This window comes from Carassius gibelio, chromosome A23, assembly GCF_023724105.1.
Source record: "Carassius gibelio isolate Cgi1373 ecotype wild population from Czech Republic chromosome A23, carGib1.2-hapl.c, whole genome shotgun sequence".
Lineage (NCBI taxonomy): Eukaryota > Metazoa > Chordata > Actinopteri > Cypriniformes > Cyprinidae > Carassius > Carassius gibelio.
The window spans coordinates 1720771-1740051 of record NC_068393.1 but is presented as its reverse complement, the minus strand read 5'-3'; the positions used below and the strand labels follow the sequence as shown (position 1 = coordinate 1740051).

General features: G+C 46.0%; 7 non-coding genes and 1 pseudogene across 7 annotated transcripts; all 8 read right to left on the bottom strand.

Moving 5' to 3' along the window:
• Positions 1 to 532: 532 nt before the first annotated feature.
• Positions 533 to 696, bottom strand: LOC127945324 (U1 spliceosomal RNA). The gene has a single exon (XR_008150661.1). It is a non-coding gene; the product is annotated as a U1 spliceosomal RNA (small nuclear RNA).
• A 374-nt stretch (positions 697 to 1070) lies between these two features.
• On the bottom strand, positions 1071 to 1261 carry LOC127945557 (U2 spliceosomal RNA). The gene has a single exon (XR_008150887.1). It is a non-coding gene; the product is annotated as a U2 spliceosomal RNA (small nuclear RNA).
• Positions 1262 to 3748: 2487 nt separating this feature from the next.
• LOC127945323 (U1 spliceosomal RNA) lies at positions 3749 to 3912 on the bottom strand. Its single transcript, XR_008150660.1, has one exon. It is a non-coding gene; the product is annotated as a U1 spliceosomal RNA (small nuclear RNA).
• Positions 3913 to 4286: 374 nt separating this feature from the next.
• LOC127945650 (U2 spliceosomal RNA) lies at positions 4287 to 4482 on the bottom strand. The gene has a single exon (XR_008150929.1). It is a non-coding gene; the product is annotated as a U2 spliceosomal RNA (small nuclear RNA).
• A 4812-nt stretch (positions 4483 to 9294) lies between these two features.
• Positions 9295 to 9458, bottom strand: LOC127945322 (U1 spliceosomal RNA). Its single transcript, XR_008150659.1, has one exon. It is a non-coding gene; the product is annotated as a U1 spliceosomal RNA (small nuclear RNA).
• Positions 9459 to 9832: 374 nt separating this feature from the next.
• LOC127945640 (uncharacterized) lies at positions 9833 to 10004 on the bottom strand (annotated as a pseudogene).
• Positions 10005 to 15438: 5434 nt separating this feature from the next.
• Positions 15439 to 15602, bottom strand: LOC127945321 (U1 spliceosomal RNA). The gene has a single exon (XR_008150658.1). It is a non-coding gene; the product is annotated as a U1 spliceosomal RNA (small nuclear RNA).
• Positions 15603 to 15976: 374 nt separating this feature from the next.
• Positions 15977 to 16167, bottom strand: LOC127945559 (U2 spliceosomal RNA). Its single transcript, XR_008150889.1, has one exon. It is a non-coding gene; the product is annotated as a U2 spliceosomal RNA (small nuclear RNA).
• Positions 16168 to 19281: the final 3114 nt, after the last annotated feature.

Genomic DNA, 19281 nt, shown 5'->3' with positions numbered 1-19281 from the left:
CAGTCCCACCCAAATCAGCACAGAAAGCTTCTCTGGAGTCTGACTGTCAATAATCATCCAAAAAAATAGGAAATTTCCATTCACCTTGGCGAGGGGACCTCAAAGCGTGCTAAGGTGGCGTGTCCGAGGTGGCTCGAATGGCTATAACTCCAGGAAGGAGTGAGATCCCTTCACCCAAATCGGCACACCTGTGCAGGGGCTCAGTCCGAGGCCAGGTGAAAAAGGGCGCGGCGACAGGCCACTAGGTGTCGCTGTAAGCGACAACAAAATTAATACGAATCGAAAAAAAGGACAACCAAACAACATGGAGACAGTTACAGCTAGGCTGCAGTCAGTCCAATCTACTTTCAAAGTAAGGTCTGCGCTATGTTCGAACTAAACTACCCACCAGGGTCCGATTTTTCAAGAGCGCAAGTGACTTTGTTTCACAGGCGCACAACACATATCTCGCATGTGACAGAACTCCCCATTCTGAAAGGAAAATAAATAAAAAACTGTAAAAACCTCTTCTGCTTTGTTTCACCAACAATTTCAGGGGAGAGCGCGAACGCAGTCCCCCACTACCATAAATTATGCAGTCGAGATTCCCGCATTTGGGGAATTCGCAGGGGTCAGCATGGCCGGAGTGCAATGGACAAGCCTCGCCCTGGGTGAACCGCCTTCTTGATCATGGTGTCTCCCCTGCCAGGTAAGTATGAAGGCCCAGGCGGTCAGCCAGAGGTCTGATTTGCATCTCTACCATCCTCACCAACGGTTAGCCCTCCGCCCCCCCTCCGGGAAAGGAAGGACGGGTGCCTTCCGTTACTGGCCTGGAAACTGCCAAGCTCATGGGCCGGTGCTTCCCAACGCCAGTTTTAGATGACTCTCTTTAAACAAACACACCTGATTCGATGCGTCACCTCGTCTGTGAAAGACTTCAAGACCTCAGGTGGGTGCATCGTTAGTGGAAGAGTCCAAGACCCCAGGTGGACACATCAGGAAAAAAGTTTGCAATAAACCACAGCATCTGCAATGGCAGCTCTCATTCCTTGTTCTGCTATTCGACACAATAAATGGCAATCCCCAAAAAGGGATAGCACACCGTTCCTGGAGACACTGCAATACCAGGCCGATGCATGGAGTGGACGGAGCAAGCCCCGGCTCCAGCTCCGTGATCTAAAAATCCATTTAATATGTAGTCCCCGGATGGGGGACGTATCAGATATTAAACTGATAAGAACAGATACTACACTTGATCTTAGCCAAAAGGCCGAGAAGCGATGCTGCTAAGACGCAGCAGGGAGGAAGCCGGACACGGCGATGCCCATCTCGGCTTTGGTAAGTTTTGGGAGACCTAAAAACGCTGGGGGATGGTACCCTGATAGCACACATACATCTAGGAGACGTCTATTTGACATATGAATTTACATCTGCAAGATGTAGTTTTAAGGCTGTTTGCTCATCTGCAATACGTCTATTGGACGTCTCCTTTTAGCAGTGTTTGGAAGGTTACTTTGGAAATGTAATAGGTTACAGATTACAAGTTACCCTGTTTAAAATGTTATAGTAGTATAACTTTTTCAATTACTTTATTAAAGTAATGTAACTAATTACTTTTGAGTACTTTTAGATTACTTTTCTAAATTTGTGAAAATTAAATAATAATAAATAAAAACATATACATCAACTCAAATACAGTTATCTAATAAGCATGTGTCATTCCTGTATAATAAACTCCTGAAACATTGGTGTTTTTTTAAACTGCTGTCTCTTTGTATATGATATGATAGGTAAAATGCATGACGTGACACAGAGCAGTTCTAGAAATGATGTTTATGTGCTCATGTACTCCTATATTGAGGCGGCAGAGGCTGACAACACTGCAAGCTTCAGTAGGCCTATTTGTATTAAATGAAACTGCATGTTTTTGCCATTAATTTACAGGAAGGGCGGACTGGGAAAAACAAAAAATTCTGTTAAAATTCTGGAAATTATTAGGGCGTATGTCTCAGAACAGTCAGTGCAATTTGGGAAAGAAATCAGTGAAATCTGTATGTGGATGTGTGTAAATATTCAAATGTAATTGCCTTTGTAATCGTTAAAAATTTCATAAGTAACTTTAATTTAATTACTAATTTTTTCTTCGTAACTGTAACTAATTACAGTTACATTCATTTTGTAATTAAATTACGTAATGCTGTTACATGTAACTAGTTACTCCCCAACACTGCCTTTTAGATGTCAGATAGATGTCAATTAGATGTCTTTTAGATGTTTATGATTTAGAAGGTATATAAAACTGACATCTGAAAGGCGTATGTCAGACGTTTGTAGATGGCAGATGCTTTCCAGATCAACATTTCTTTAACAGACATCTTGCAGACGTAAGTGTGCTATCTGGGTAGTACCCTCCCCTGTCTACAACGTCACCGGGCCTCGTCCCGATCGGCCTGACGGAAAGTACGGCATGGCTCGTAACTCCCAAACGGTTGGTCGCAGAGCCACGTGCCTTATGTCACCGGAATCCTTGGCTCGAGCCGAACGAGACGCAGGTCTCAGATTGGCCCGTCGCTCTGACGAAATTTTCGGGTATTTTGGATTTTGTCGAAAACCTTCTTTTGCAACCTGGCGCCAGGTATTTGGCCCAGTCCCACCCAAATCAGCACAGAAAGCTTCTCTGGAGTCTGAGTGTCAATAATCATCCAAAAATAGAGGAAATTTCCATTCACCTTGGCGAGGGGACCTCAAAACGTGCTAAGGTGGCGTGTCCGAGGTGGCTCGAATGGCTATAACTCCAGGAAGGAGTGAGATCCCTTCACCCAAATCGGCACACCTGTGCAGGGGCTCAGTCCGAGGCCAGGTGAAAAGGGACGCGGCGACAGGCCACTAGGTGGCGCCGTAAGCTGAAAAATAGGGAAAATGTAATGTAAATGGACAATCAAACAAAGATGAAAACACCTGCAACACTGCGGGATGGTAGTACCCTCCCCTGTCTGCAACGTCACCGGGCCTTGTCCCGATCGGCCTGACGGTGGAACTGCAGCGACGGAAAGTACGGCATCGCTCGTAACTCCCAAACGGTTGGTCGCAGAGCCACGTGCCTTATGTCACCGGAATCCTTGGCTCGAGCCGAACGAGACGCAGGTCTCAGATTGGCCCGTCGCTCTGACAAAATTTTCGGGTATTTTGGATTTTGTCGAAAACCTTCTTTTGCAACCTGGCGCCAGGTATTTGGCCCAGTCCCACCCAAATCAGCACAGAAAGCTTCTCTGGAGTCTGACTGTCAATAATCATCCAAAAAAATAGGAAATTTCCATTCACCTTGGCGAGGGGACCTCAAAGCGTGCTAAGGTGGCGTGTCCGAGGTGGCTCGAATGGCTATAACTCCAGGAAGGAGTGAGATCCCTTCACCCAAATCGGCACACCTGTGCAGGGGCTCAGTCCGAGGCCAGGTGAAAAAGGGCGCGGCGACAGGCCACTAGGTGTCGCTGTAAGCGACAACAAAATTAATACGAATCGAAAAAAAGGACAACCAAACAACATGGAGACAGTTACAGCTAGGCTGCAGTCAGTCCAATCTACTTTCAAAGTAAGGTCTGCGCTATGTTCGAACTAAACTACCCACCAGGGTCCGATTTTTCAAGAGCGCAAGTGACTTTGTTTCACAGGCGCACAACACATATCTCGCATGTGACAGAACTCCCCATTCTGAAAGGAAAATAAATAAAAAACTGTAAAAACCTCTTCTGCTTTGTTTCACCAACAATTTCAGGGGAGAGCGCGAACGCAGTCCCCCACTACCATAAATTATGCAGTCGAGATTCCCGCATTTGGGGAATTCGCAGGGGTCAGCATGGCCGGAGTGCAATGGACAAGCCTCGCCCTGGGTGAACCGCCTTCTTGATCATGGTGTCTCCCCTGCCAGGTAAGTATGAAGGCCCAGGCGGTCAGCCAGAGGTCTGATTTGCATCTCTACCATCCTCACCAACGGTTAGCCCTCCGCCCCCCCTCCGGGAAAGGAAGGACGGGTGCCTTCCGTTACTGGCCTGGAAACTGCCAAGCTCATGGGCCGGTGCTTCCCAACGCCAGTTTTAGATGACTCTCTTTAAACAAACACACCTGATTCGATGCGTCACCTCGTCTGTGAAAGACTTCAAGACCTCAGGTGGGTGCATCGTTAGTGGAAGAGTCCAAGACCCCAGGTGGACACATCAGGAAAAAAGTTTGCAATAAACCACAGCATCTGCAATGGCAGCTCTCATTCCTTGTTCTGCTATTCGACACAATAAATGGCAATCCCCAAAAAGGGAAAGCACACCGTTCCTGGAGACACTGCAATACCAGGCCGATGCATGGAGTGGACGGAGCAAGCCCCGGCTCCAGCTCCGTGATCTAAAAATCCATTTAATATGTAGTCCCCGGATGGGGGACGTATCAGATATTAAACTGATAAGAACAGATTTTTTTTTTTTTTTTTTTTTTTTTTTTTTTTTATTATACTTTCAACATTACATTCATTTTTCCACATTTAAATCATAATTATACCTCATTTCACATTCAGTAACATTTATCATAATACAGTTCAACTAAATCTTTCCACCTTTCCTTGGCTGCATGTTTCCCCCACCTTTGTACATCCCACTTAATCCTTCCCCTTAATTCAGCCTCCACTCCCTGTACTATCCCTTCTGCTGACCTCCTGCCCTTTCCTCTAATCCACTCTTGTCTTTCCTCCCATATCCCTTTCTTCACCAAACTCATTATTAACCAAAGCATAAACGCAACTTTCCCTTCCTCCCCCCCTTCTCCACAACAATATTCCTTGAGAAAAATACATAATCTAACCTTTTCTCCACCCCTCTGGAGTTTCTCCATGTTGCCATACATGCTTTAGGATTAACCCTCTGCCCTCCGTCCACCAAATCATGCCCTTGCAGGATCCCCTCCAACACCTGCAGACTACTATCCCCTTTATCCCCTAGCTGTATATTGAAATCCCCCCCCATTATAATTTGTTTATTGGTGGCACAAACTGTTAACAACATATCAAAAATTTCTTTCCTCTCCTCTGCTGTCTGAGGAGCATACACTGAAAGTAATCGGTATTCACCCCCTCTCCACTTCACATCTGCCCCAGCCACCCTCCCTTGAGAAACTGTAAAATGATTCTCAACCTCTATTCCCTGATCCCAAAACAATATCCCCACCCCTGAAGAAAAAACCCCTCCCACACTCCATAATGCACCTCCCCTACCCCACTCTTCGGTAAATTTCCTTGCATCTTCAGAGCCTTTTAAATGAACTTTTTGCAAAAAATAAATATTACACTTACAATTATGCAAAAAAGAAAACACAGCTCTCCGTTTCACAGCATCTCTTATACCCCTTACATTTATCGTCCCCACTGTCAGCTCCTCAGTAGACAGCCTTATTCGTTCTTTAATGTCCCTCCCATTTCTTGTCCTTCCAGGCTTGTGGCCTCACTCTCACTCACTCCTAAATCTGCCCACCTTACCGGTGTTGACTTGAGGCCATATGACTCCTCTTCCCGCTCTTCATTCCCCCTACCAACCATTTCCTCTGTCAGCTGGAATAAGGGCCTTGCATTGTCCATCTCAAGCCCATCTTGACTGTCAGTAGACGATGATTCCTCTGAAAAGCTCATCTTTAGAACAGTCTCAGGCTTCCTCTTCTTACTTGGTCTCCCCTTTCTCTTTTCAGTTTTCCTGACCAGTTGGCTTTCCCTTGCATTAGCTGAGTCACTTTTACTCTCCTCTTCCATCTCCTCTTCTACTCCGTCCGCGCATTGCATGGGGCTTTTGAACTGTTCCCCACTAAGTGCCTCCAAGAAAGCCGCCATCACATCTTCCACTTCCTCTGTTTCTTTGCCTCTTTCCATCCCAGCAGCTCCCATCTCCTCACCAGGCTCTATCATCCCCTTCTCCGTCACCTGTTGCTCGATGATCCTCTTTTGACTTTCCTCCCCCAACCGTCTGTCCTTCATGCCTTCCTCCCCTCTCACTCCTTCTCTGTAATGCTTTCGGCCACCTTTGCAATCTCTCATCAAGTGGTCTAATGAACCACAGCTGTGACAAGACTTAGGAACAGTGCACTCTTTTGCAATGTGACCCAGCTGGGCACACTGCAAACACCTTTGCTCTTCACACCCGCCATCATTATGCCCATAACGTCTACACCTCCTACAAAAAGGAGGCTGTCTGGAGTAGAACAGATAGCCTTTGTCTGCCCCGATGTTAAACTGTGCAGGAGGATGCATCAACCCCTCCAACCCATTCTTCTCAGTTCTTAAAAGAACTTGGAATTGTCTTTTCCCAGTCCATAAACCCACACTGTCTCTCACATATCGCGCAGGTGTAAGAACTTCAGCAAATTTCGCAAGAAAAGCCACCAAGGCCTCATCTGTGACATATGGGTTATACATGTGCACTGTGATGACTCTAAAATTCGGCCTGTCCAAACTTATCACATTAAATCTTCCCACAAGGCCTACCTTGTCCATCCTTTCAAACTTCTCCAGCACTGCTTTGCACAGCTCTCCAGTATTCACAGTCACGTCGAAACACTTTTCTTGTCTGTTAGTCTGTAAACAGTACACGTCTTCCACTTTCAACTTCATTTTGTCCAGAAGAACAACCCTTGCAAAAACTTCTCTTTCCATCATATCCATCGCTGGATCCTTCAATTGGAAACGCAACGTGTTTCTCAGTCCCGCTCTTGGAACCGAGGGCGCAGATGTACCCGCCATATTTTCTTCTCCAAAGATCAAAAGCCCAACACTTGATCTTAGCCAAAAGGCCGAGAAGCGATGCTGCTAAGACGCAGCAGGGAGGAAGCCGGACACGGCGATGCCCATCTCGGCTTTGGTAAGTTTTGGGAGACCTAAAAACGCTGGGGGATGGTACCCTGATAGCACACATACATCTAGGAGACGTCTATTTGACATATGAATTTACATCTGCAAGATGTAGTTTTAAGGCTGTTTGCTCATCTGCAATACGTCTATTGGACGTCTCCTTTTAGCAGTGTTTGGAAGGTTACTTTGGAAATGTAATAGGTTACAGATTACAAGTTACCCTGTTTAAAATGTTATAGTAGTATAACTTTTTCAATTACTTTATTAAAGTAATGTAACTAATTACTTTTGAGTACTTTTAGATTACTTTTCTAAATTTGTGAAAATGAAATAATAATAAATAAAAACATATACATCAACTCAAATACAGTTATCTAATAAGCATGTGTCATTCCTGTATAATAAACTCCTGAAACATTGGTGTTTTTTTAAACTGCTGTCTCTTTGTATATGATATGATAGGTAAAATGCATGACGTGACACAGAGCAGTTCTAGAAATGATGTTTATGTGCTCATGTACTCCTATATTGAGGCGGCAGAGGCTGACAACACTGCAAGCTTCAGTAGGCCTATTTGTATTAAATGAAACTGCATGTTTTTGCCATTAATTTACAGGAAGGGCGGACTGGGAAAAACAAAAAATTCTGTTAAAATTCTGGAAATTATTAGGGCGTATGTCTCAGAACAGTCAGTGCAATTTGGGAAAGAAATCAGTGAAATCTGTATGTGGATGTGTGTAAATATTCAAATGTAATTGCCTTTGTAATCGTTAAAAATTTCATAAGTAACTTTAATTTAATTACTAATTTTTTATTCGTAACTGTAACTAATTACAGTTACATTCATTTTGTAATTAAATTACGTAATGCTGTTACATGTAACTAGTTACTCCCCAACACTGCCTTTTAGATGTCAGATAGATGTCAATTAGATGTCTTTTAGATGTTTATGATTTAGAAGGTATATAAAACTGACATCTGAAAGGCGTATGTCAGACGTTTGTAGATGGCAGATGCTTTCCAGATCAACATTTCTTTAACAGACATCTTGCAGACGTAAGTGTGCTATCTGGGTAGTACCCTCCCCTGTCTACAACGTCACCGGGCCTCGTCCCGATCGGCCTGACGGAAAGTACGGCATGGCTTGTAACTCCCAAACGGTTGGTCGCAGAGCCACGTGCCTTATGTCACCGGAATCCTTGGCTCGAGCCGAACGAGACGCAGGTCTCAGATTGGCCCGTCGCTCTGACGAAATTTTCGGGTATTTTGGATTTTGTCGAAAACCTTCTTTTGCAACCTGGCGCCAGGTATTTGGCCCAGTCCCACCCAAATCAGCACAGAAAGCTTCTCTGGAGTCTGAGTGTCAATAATCATCCAAAAATAGAGGAAATTTCCATTCACCTTGGCGAGGGGACCTCAAAACGTGCTAAGGTGGCGTGTCCGAGGTGGCTCGAATGGCTATAACTCCAGGAAGGAGTGAGATCCCTTCACCCAAATCGGCACACCTGTGCAGGGGCTCAGTCCGAGGCCAGGTGAAAAGGGACGCGGCGACAGGCCACTAGGTGGCGCCGTAAGCTGAAAAATAGGGAAAATGTAATGTAAATGGACAATCAAACAAAGATGAAAACACCTGCAACACTGCGGGATGGTAGTACCCTCCCCTGTCTGCAACGTCACCGGGCCTTGTCCCGATCGGCCTGACGGTGGAACTGCAGCGACGGAAAGTACGGCATCGCTCGTAACTCCCAAACGGTTGGTCGCAGAGCCACGTGCCTTATGTCACCGGAATCCTTGGCTCGAGCCGAACGAGACGCAGGTCTCAGATTGGCCCGTCGCTCTGACAAAATTTTCGGGTATTTTGGATTTTGTCGAAAACCTTCTTTTGCAACCTGGCGCCAGGTATTTGGCCCAGTCCCACCCAAATCAGCACAGAAAGCTTCTCTGGAGTCTGACTGTCAATAATCATCCAAAAAAATAGGAAATTTCCATTCACCTTGGCGAGGGGACCTCAAAGCGTGCTAAGGTGGCGTGTCCGAGGTGGCTCGAATGGCTATAACTCCAGGAAGGAGTGAGATCCATTCACCCAAATCGGCACACCTGTGCAGGGGCTCAGTCCGAGGCCAGGTGAAAAAGGGCGCGGCGACAGGCCACTAGGTGTCGCTGTAAGCGACAACAAAATTAATACGAATCGAAAAAAAGGACAACCAAACAACATGGAGACAGTTACAGCTAGGCTGCAGTCAGTCCAATCTACTTTCAAAGTAAGGTCTGCGCTATGTTCGAACTAAACTACCCACCAGGGTCCGATTTTTCAAGAGCGCAAGTGACTTTGTTTCACAGGCGCACAACACATATCTCGCATGTGACAGAACTCCCCATTCTGAAAGGAAAATAAATAAAAAACTGTAAAAACCTCTTCTGCTTTGTTTCACCAACAATTTCAGGGGAGAGCGCGAACGCAGTCCCCCACTACCATAAATTATGCAGTCGAGATTCCCGCATTTGGGGAATTCGCAGGGGTCAGCATGGCCGGAGTGCAATGGACAAGCCTCGCCCTGGGTGAACCGCCTTCTTGATCATGGTGTCTCCCCTGCCAGGTAAGTATGAAGGCCCAGGCGGTCAGCCAGAGGTCTGATTTGCATCTCTACCATCCTCACCAACGGTTAGCCCTCCGCCCCCCCTCCGGGAAAGGAAGGACGGGTGCCTTCCGTTACTGGCCTGGAAACTGCCAAGCTCATGGGCCGGTGCTTCCCAACGCCAGTTTTAGATGACTCTCTTTAAACAAACACACCTGATTCGATGCGTCACCTCGTCTGTGAAAGACTTCAAGACCTCAGGTGGGTGCATCGTTAGTGGAAGAGTCCAAGACCCCAGGTGGACACATCAGGAAAAAAGTTTGCAATAAACCACAGCATCTGCAATGGCAGCTCTCATTCCTTGTTCTGCTATTCGACACAATAAATGGCAATCCCCAAAAAGGGAAAGCACACCGTTCCTGGAGACACTGCAATACCAGGCCGATGCATGGAGTGGACGGAGCAAGCCCCGGCTCCAGCTCCGTGATCTAAAAATCCATTTAATATGTAGTCCCCGGATGGGGGACGTATCAGATATTAAACTGATAAGAACAGATTTTTTTATTTTTTTTTATTTTTTTTTTTTTTTTTTTATTATACTTTCAACATTACATTCATTTTTCCACATTTAAATCATAATTATACCTCATTTCACATTCAGTAACATTTATCATAATACAGTTCAACTAAATCTTTCCACCTTTCCTTGGCTGCATGTTTCCCCCACCTTTGTACATCCCACTTAATCCTTCCCCTTAATTCAGCCTCCACTCCCTGTACTATCCCTTCTGCTGACCTCCTGCCCTTTCCTCTAATCCACTCTTGTCTTTCCTCCCATATCCCTTTCTTCACCAAACTCATTATTAACCAAAGCATAAACGCAACTTTCCCTTCCTCCCCCCCTTCTCCACAACAATATTCCTTGAGAAAAATACATAATCTAACCTTTTCTCCACCCCTCTGGAGTTTCTCCATGTTGCCATACATGCTTTAGGATTAACCCTCTGCCCTCCGTCCACCAAATCATGCCCTTGCAGGATCCCCTCCAACACCTGCAGACTACTATCCCCTTTATCCCCTAGCTGTATATTGAAATCCCCCCCCATTATAATTTGTTTATTGGTGGCACAAACTGTTAACAACATATCAAAAATTTCTTTCCTCTCCTCTGCTGTCTGAGGAGCATACACTGAAAGTAATCGGTATTCACCCCCTCTCCACTTCACATCTGCCCCAGCCACGCTCCCTTGAGAAACTGTAAAATGATTCTCAACCTCTATTCCCTGATCCCAAAACAATATCCCCACCCCTGAAGAAAAAACCCCTCCCACACTCCATAATGCACCTCCCCTACCCCACTCTTCGGTAAATTTCCTTGCATCTTCAGAGCCTTTTAAATGAACTTCTTGCAAAAAATAAATATTACACTTACAATTATGCAAAAAAGAAAACACAGCTCTCCGTTTCACAGCATCTCTTATACCCCTTACATTTATCGTCCCCACTGTCAGCTCCTCAGTAGACAGCCTTATTCGTTCTTTAATGTCCCTCCCATTTCTTGTCCTTCCAGGCTTGTGGCCTCACTCTCACTCACTCCTAAATCTGCCCACCTTACAGGTGTTGACTTGAGGCCATATGACTCCTCTTCCCGCTCTTCATTCCCCCTACCAACCATTTCCTCTGTCAGCTGGAATAAGGGCCTTGCATTGTCCATCTCAAGCCCATCTTGACTGTCAGTAGACGATGATTCCTCTGAAAAGCTCATCTTTAGAACAGTCTCAGGCTTCCTCTTCTTACTTGGTCTCCCCTTTCTCTTTTCAGTTTTCCTGACCAGTTGGCTTTCCCTTGCATTAGCTGAGTCACTTTTACTCTCCTCTTCCATCTCCTCTTCTACTCCGTCCGCGCACTGCATGGGGCTTTTGAACTGTTCCCCACTAAGTGCCTCCAAGAAAGCCGCCATCACATCTTCCACTTCCTCTGTTTCTTTGCCTCTTTCCATCCCAGCAGCTCCCATCTCCTCACCAGGCTCTATCATCCCCTTCTCCGTCACCTGTTGCTCGATGATCCTCTTTTGACTTTCCTCCCCCAACCGTCTGTCCTTCATGCCTTCTTCCCCTCTCACTCCTTCTCTGTACTGCTTTCGGCCACCTTTGCAATCTCTCATCAAGTGGTCTAATGAACCACAGCTGTGACAAGACTTAGGAACAGTGCACTCTTTTGCAATGTGACCCAGCTGGGCACACTGCAAACACCTTTGCTCTTCACACCCGCCATCATTATGCCCATAACGTCTACACCTCCTACAAAAAGGAGGCTGTCTGGAGTAGAACAGATAGCCTTTGTCTGCCCCGATGTTAAACTGTGCAGGAGGATGCATCAACCCCTCCAACCCATTCTTCTCAGTTCTTAAAAGAACTTGGAATTGTCTTTTCCCAGTCCATAAACCCACACTGTCTCTCACATATCGCGCAGGTGTAAGAACTTCAGCAAATTTCGCAAGAAAAGCCACCAAGGCCTCATCTGTGACATATGGGTTATACATGTGCACTGTGATGACTCTAAAATTCGGCCTGTCCAAACTTATCACATTAAATCTTCCCACAAGGCCTACCTTGTCCATCCTTTCAAACTTCTCCAGCACTGCTTTGCACAGCTCTCCAGTATTCACAGTCACGTCGAAACACTTTTCTTGTCTGTTAGTCTGTAAACAGTACACGTCTTCCACTTTCAACTTCATTTTGTCCAGAAGAACAACCCTTGCAAAAACTTCTCTTTCCATCATATCCATCGCTGGATCCTTCAATTGGAAACGCAACGTGTTTCTCAGTCCCGCTCTTGGAACCGAGGGCGCAGATGTACCCGCCATATTTTCTTCTCCAAAGATCAAAAGCCCAACACTTGATCTTAGCCAAAAGGCCGAGAAGCGATGCTGCTAAGACGCAGCAGGGAGGAAGCCGGACACGGCGATGCCCATCTCGGCTTTGGTAAGTTTTGGGAGACCTAAAAATGCTGGGGGATGGTACCCTGATAGCACACATACATCTAGGAGACGTCTATTTGACATATGAATTTACATCTGCAAGATGTAGTTTTAAGGCTGTTTGCTCATCTGCAATACGTCTATTGGACGTCTCCTTTTAGCAGTGTTTGGAAGGTTACTTTGGAAATGTAATAGGTTACAGATTACAAGTTACCCTGTTTAAAATGTTATAGTAGTATAACTTTTTCAATTACTTTATTAAAGTAATGTAACTAATTACTTTTGAGTACTTTTAGATTACTTTTCTAAATTTGTGAAAATTAAATAATAATAAATAAAAACATATACATCAACTCAAATACAGTTATCTAATAAGCATGTGTCATTCCTGTATAATAAACTCCTGAAACATTGGTGTTTTTTTAAACTGCTGTCTCTTTGTATATGATATGATAGGTAAAATGCATGACGTGACACAGAGCAGTTCTAGAAATGATGTTTATGTGCTCATGTACTCCTATATTGAGGCGGCAGAGGCTGACAACACTGCAAGCTTCAGTAGGCCTATTTGTATTAAATGAAACTGCATGTTTTTGCCATTAATTTACAGGAAGGGCGGACTGGGAAAAACAAAAAATTCTGTTAAAATTCTGGAAATTATTAGGGCGTATGTCTCAGAACAGTCAGTGCAATTTGGGAAAGAAATCAGTGAAATCTGTATGTGGATGTGTGTAAATATTCAAATGTAATTGCCTTTGTAATCGTTAAAAATTTCATAAGTAACTTTAATTTAATTACTAATTTTTTCTTCGTAACTGTAACTAATTACAGTTACATTCATTTTGTAATTAAATTACGTAATGCTGTTACATGTAACTAGTTACTCCCCAACACTGCCTTTTAGATGTCAGATAGATGTCAATTAGATGTCTTTTAGATGTTTATGATTTAGAAGGTATATAAAACTGACATCTGAAAGGCGTATGTCAGACGTTTGTAGATGGCAGATGCTTTCCAGATCAACATTTCTTTAACAGACATCTTGCAGACGTAAGTGTGCTATCTGGGTAGTACCCTCCCCTGTCTACAACGTCACCGGGCCTCGTCCCGATCGGCCTGACGGAAAGTACGGCATGGCTCGTAACTCCCAAACGGTTGGTCGCAGAGCCACGTGCCTTATGTCACCGGAATCCTTGGCTCGAGCCGAACGAGACGCAGGTCTCAGATTGGCCCGTCGCTCTGACGAAATTTTCGGGTATTTTGGATTTTGTCGAAAACCTTCTTTTGCAACCTGGCGCCAGGTATTTGGCCCAGTCCCACCCAAATCAGCACAGAAAGCTTCTCTGGAGTCTGAGTGTCAATAATCATCCAAAAATAGAGGAAATTTCCATTCACCTTGGCGAGGGGACCTCAAAACGTGCTAAGGTGGCGTGTCCGAGGTGGCTCGAATGGCTATAACTCCAGGAAGGAGTGAGATCCCTTCACCCAAATCGGCACACCTGTGCAGGGGCTCAGTCCGAGGCCAGGTGAAAAGGGACGCGGCGACAGGCCACTAGGTGGCGCCGTAAGCTGAAAAATAGGGAAAATGTAATGTAAATGGACAATCAAACAAAGATGAAAACACCTGCAACACTGCGGGATGGTAGTACCCTCCCCTGTCTGCAACGTCACCGGGCCTTGTCCCGATCGGCCTGACGGTGGAACTGCAGCGACGGAAAGTACGGCATCGCTCGTAACTCCCAAACGGTTGGTCGCAGAGCCACGTGCCTTATGTCACCGGAATCCTTGGCTCGAGCCGAACGAGACGCAGGTCTCAGATTGGCCCGTCGCTCTGACGAAATTTTCGGGTATTTTCGGGTATTTTGTCGAAAACCTTCTTTTGCAACCTGGCGCCAGGTATTTGGCCCAGTCCCACCCAAATCAGCACAGAAAGCTTCTCTGGAGTCTGAGTGTCAATAATCATCCAAAAATAGAGGAAATTTCCATTCACCTTGGCGAGGGGACCTCAAAACGTGCTAAGGTGGCGTGTCCGAGGTGGCTCGAATGGCTATAACTCCAGGAAGGAGTGAGATCCCTTCACCCAAATCGGCACACCTGTGCAGGGGCTCAGTCCGAGGCCAGGTGAAAAGGGACGCGGCGACAGGCCACTAGGTGGCGCCGTAAGCTGAAAAATAGGGAAAATGTAATGTAAATGGACAATCAAACAAAGATGAAAACACCTGCAACACTGCGGGATGGTAGTACCCTCCCCTGTCTGCAACGTCACCGGGCCTTGTCCCGATCGGCCTGACGGTGGAACTGCAGCGACGGAAAGTACGGCATCGCTCGTAACTCCCAAACGGTTGGTCGCAGAGCCACGTGCCTTATGTCACCGGAATCGTTGGCTCGAGCCGAACGAGACGCAGGTCTCAGATTGGCCCGTCGCTCGACGAAATTTTCGGGTATTTTGGATTTTGTCGAAAACCTTCTTTTGCAACCTGGCGCCAGGTATTTGGCCCAGTCCCACCCAAATCAGCACAGAAAGCTTCTCTGGAGTCTGACTGTCAATAATCATCCAAAAAAATAGGAAATTTCCATTCACCTTGGCGAGGGGACCTCAAAGCGTGCTAAGGTGGCGTGTCCGAGGTGGCTCGAATGGCTATAACTCCAGGAAGGAGTGAGATCCCTTCACCCAAATCGGCACACCTGTGCAGGGGCTCAGTCCAAGGCCAGGTGAAAAAGGGCGCGGCGACAGGCCACTAGGTGTCACTGTAAGCGACAACAAAATTAATACGAATCGAAAAAAAGGACAACCAAACAACATGGAGACAGTTACAGCTAGGCTGCAGTCAGTCCAATCTACTTTCAAAGTAAGGTCTGCGCTATGTTCGAACTAAACTACCCACCAGGGTCCGATTTTTCAAGAGCGCAAGTGACTTTGTTTCACAGGCGCACAACACATATCTCGCATGTGACAGAACTCCCCATTCTGAAAGGAAAATAAATAAAAAACTGTAAAAACCTCTTCTGCTTTGTTTCACCAACAATTTCAGGGGAGAGCGCGAACGCAGTCCCCCACTACCATAAATTATGCAGTCGAGATTCCCGCATTTGGGGAATTCGCAGGGGTCAGCATGGCCGGAGTGCAATGGACAAGCCTCGCCCTGGGTGAACCGCCTTCTTGATCATGGTGTCTCCCCTGCCAGGTAAGTATGAAGGCCCAGGCGGTCAGCCAGAGGTGTGATTTGCATCTCTACCATCCTCACCAACGGTTAGCCCTCCGCCCCCCCTCCAGGAAAGGAAGGACGGGTGCCTTCCGTTACTGGCCTGGAAACTGCCAAGCTCATGGGCCGGTGCTTCCCAACGCCAGTTTTAGATGACTCTCTTTAAACAAACACACCTGATTCGATGCGTCACCTCGTCTGTGAAAGACTTCAAGACCTCAGGTGGGTGCATCGTTAGTGGAAGAGTCCAAGACCCCAGGTGGACACATCAGGAAAAAAGTTTGCAATAAACCACAGCATCTGCATTGGCAGCTCTCATTCCTTGTTCTGCTATTCGACACAATAAATGGCAATCCCCAAAAAGGGAAAGCACACCGTTCCTGGAGACACTACAATACCAGGCCGATGCATGGAGTGGACGGAGCAAGCCCCGGCTCCAGCTCCGTGATCTAAAAATCCATTTAATATGTAGTCCCCGGATGGGGGACGTATCAGATATTAAACTGATAAGAACAGATACTACACTTGATCTTAGCCAAAAGGCCGAGAAGCGATGCTGCTAAGACGCAGCAGGGAGGAAGCCGGACACGGCGATGCCCATCTCGGCTTTGGTAAGTTTTGGGAGACCTAAAAATGCTGGGGGATGGTACCCTGATAGCACACATACATCTAGGAGACGTCTATTTGACATATGAATTTACATCTGCAAGATGTAGTTTTAAGGCTGTTTGCTCATCTGCAATACGTCTATTGGACGTCTCCTTTTAGCAGTGTTTGGAAGGTTACTTTGGAAATGTAATAGGTTACAGATTACAAGTTACCCTGTTTAAAATGTTATAGTAGTATAACTTTTTCAATTACTTTATTAAAGTAATGTAACTAATTACTTTTGAGTACTTTTAGATTACTTTTCTAAATTTGTGAAAATTAAATAATAATAAATAAAAACATATACATCAACTCAAATACAGTTATCTAATAAGCATGTGTCATTCCTGTATAATAAACTCCTGAAACATTGGTGTTTTTTTAAACTGCTGTCTCTTTGTATATGATATGATAGGTAAAATGCATGACGTGACACAGAGCAGTTCTAGAAATGATGTTTATGTGCTCATGTACTCCTATATTGAGGCGGCAGAGGCTGACAACACTGCAAGCTTCAGTAGGCCTATTTGTATTAAATGAAACTGCATGTTTTTGCCATTAATTTACAGGAAGGGCGGACTGGGAAAAACAAAAAATTCTGTTAAAATTCTGGAAATTATTAGGGCGTATGTCTCAGAACAGTCAGTGCAATTTGGGAAAGAAATCAGTGAAATCTGTATGTGGATGTGTGTAAATATTCAAATGTAATTGCCTTTGTAATCGTTAAAAATTTCATAAGTAACTTTAATTTAATTACTAATTTTTTCTTCGTAACTGTAACTAATTACAGTTACATTCATTTTGTAATTAAATTACGTAATGCTGTTACATGTAACTAGTTACTCCCCAACACTGCCTTTTAGATGTCAGATAGATGTCAATTAGATGTCTTTTAGATGTTTATGATTTAGAAGGTATATAAAACTGACATCTGAAAGGCGTATGTCAGACGTTTGTAGATGGCAGATGCTTTCCAGATCAACATTTCTTTAACAGACATCTTGCAGACGTAAGTGTGCTATCTGGGTAGTACCCTCCCCTGTCTACAACGTCACCGGGCCTCGTCCCGATCGGCCTGACGGAAAGTACGGCATGGCTCGTAACTCCCAAACGGTTGGTCGCAGAGCCACGTGCCTTATGTCACCGGAATCCTTGGCTCGAGCCGAACGAGACGCAGGTCTCAGATTGGCCCGTCGCTCTGACGAAATTTTCGGGTATTTTGGATTTTGTCGAAAACCTTCTTTTGCAACCTGGCGCCAGGTATTTGGCCCAGTCCCACCCAAATCAGCACAGAAAGCTTCTCTGGAGTCTGAGTGTCAATAATCATCCAAAAATAGAGGAAATTTCCATTCACCTTGGCGAGGGGACCTCAAAACGTGCTAAGGTGGCGTGTCCGAGGTGGCTCGAATGGCTATAACTCCAGGAAGGAGTGAGATCCCTTCACCCAAATCGGCACACCTGTGCAGGGGCTCAGTCCGAGGCCAGGTGAAAAGGGACGCGGCGACAGGCCACTAGGTGGCGCCGTAAGCTGAAAAATAGGGAAAATGTAATGTAAATGGACAATCAAACAAAGATGAAAACACCTGCAACACTGCGGGATGGTAGTACCCTCCCCTGTCTGCAACGTCACCGGGCCTTGTCCCGATCGGCCTGACGGTGGAACTGCAGCGACGGAAAGTACGGCATCGCTCGTAACTCCCAAACGGTTGGTCGCAGAGCCACGTGCCTTATGTCACCGGAATCCTTGGCTCGAGCCGAACGAGACGCAGGTCTCAGATTGGCCCGTCGCTCTGACGAAATTTTCGGGTATTTTCGGGTATTTTGTCGAAAACCTTCTTTTGCAACCTGGCGCCAGGTATTTGGCCCAGTCCCACCCAAATCAGCACAGAAAGCTTCTCTGGAGTCTGAGTGTCAATAATCATCCAAAAATAGAGGAAATTTCCATTCACCTTGGCGAGGGGACCTCAAAACGTGCTAAGGTGGCGTGTCCGAGGTGGCTCGAATGGCTATAACTCCAGGAAGGAGTGAGATCCCTTCACCCAAATCGGCACACCTGTGCAGGGGCTCAGTCCGAGGCCAGGTGAAAAGGGACGCGGCGACAGGCCACTAGGTGGCGCCGTAAGCTGAAAAATAGGGAAAATGTAATGTAAATGGACAATCAAACAAAGATGAAAACACCTGCAACACTGCGGGATGGTAGTACCCTCCCCTGTCTGCAACGTCACCGGGCCTTGTCCCGATCGGCCTGACGGTGGAACTGCAGCGACGGAAAGTACGGCATCGCTCGTAACTCCCAAACGGTTGGTCGCAGAGCCACGTGCCTTATGTCACCGGAATCGTTGGCTCGAGCCGAACGAGACGCAGGTCTCAGATTGGCCCGTCGCTCGACGAAATTTTCGGGTATTTTGGAGTTTGTCGAAAACCTTCTTTTGCAACCTGGCGCCAGGTATTTGGCCCAGTCCCACCCAAATCAGCACAGAAAGCTTCTCTGGAGTCTGACTGTCAATAATCATCCAAAAAAATAGGAAATTTCCATTCACCTTGGCGAGGGGACCTCAAAGCGTGCTAAGGTGGCGTGTCCGAGGTGGCTCGAATGGCTATAACTCCAGGAAGGAGTGAGATCCCTTCACCCAAATCGGCACACCTGTGCAGGGGCTCAGTCCAAGGCCAGGTGAAAAAGGGCGCGGCGACAGGCCACTAGGTGTCACTGTAAGCGACAACAAAATTAATACGAATCGAAAAAAAGGACAACCAAACAACATGGAGACAGTTACAGCTAGGCTGCAGTCAGTCCAATCTACTTTCAAAGTAAGGTCTGCGCTATGTTCGAACTAAACTACCCACCAGGGTCCGATTTTTCAAGAGCGCAAGTGACTTTGTTTCACAGGCGCACAACACATATCTCGCATGTGACAGAACTCCCCATTCTGAAAGGAAAATAAATAAAAAACTGTAAAAACCTCTTCTGCTTTGTTTCACCAACAATTTCAGGGGAGAGCGCGAACGCAGTCCCCCACTACC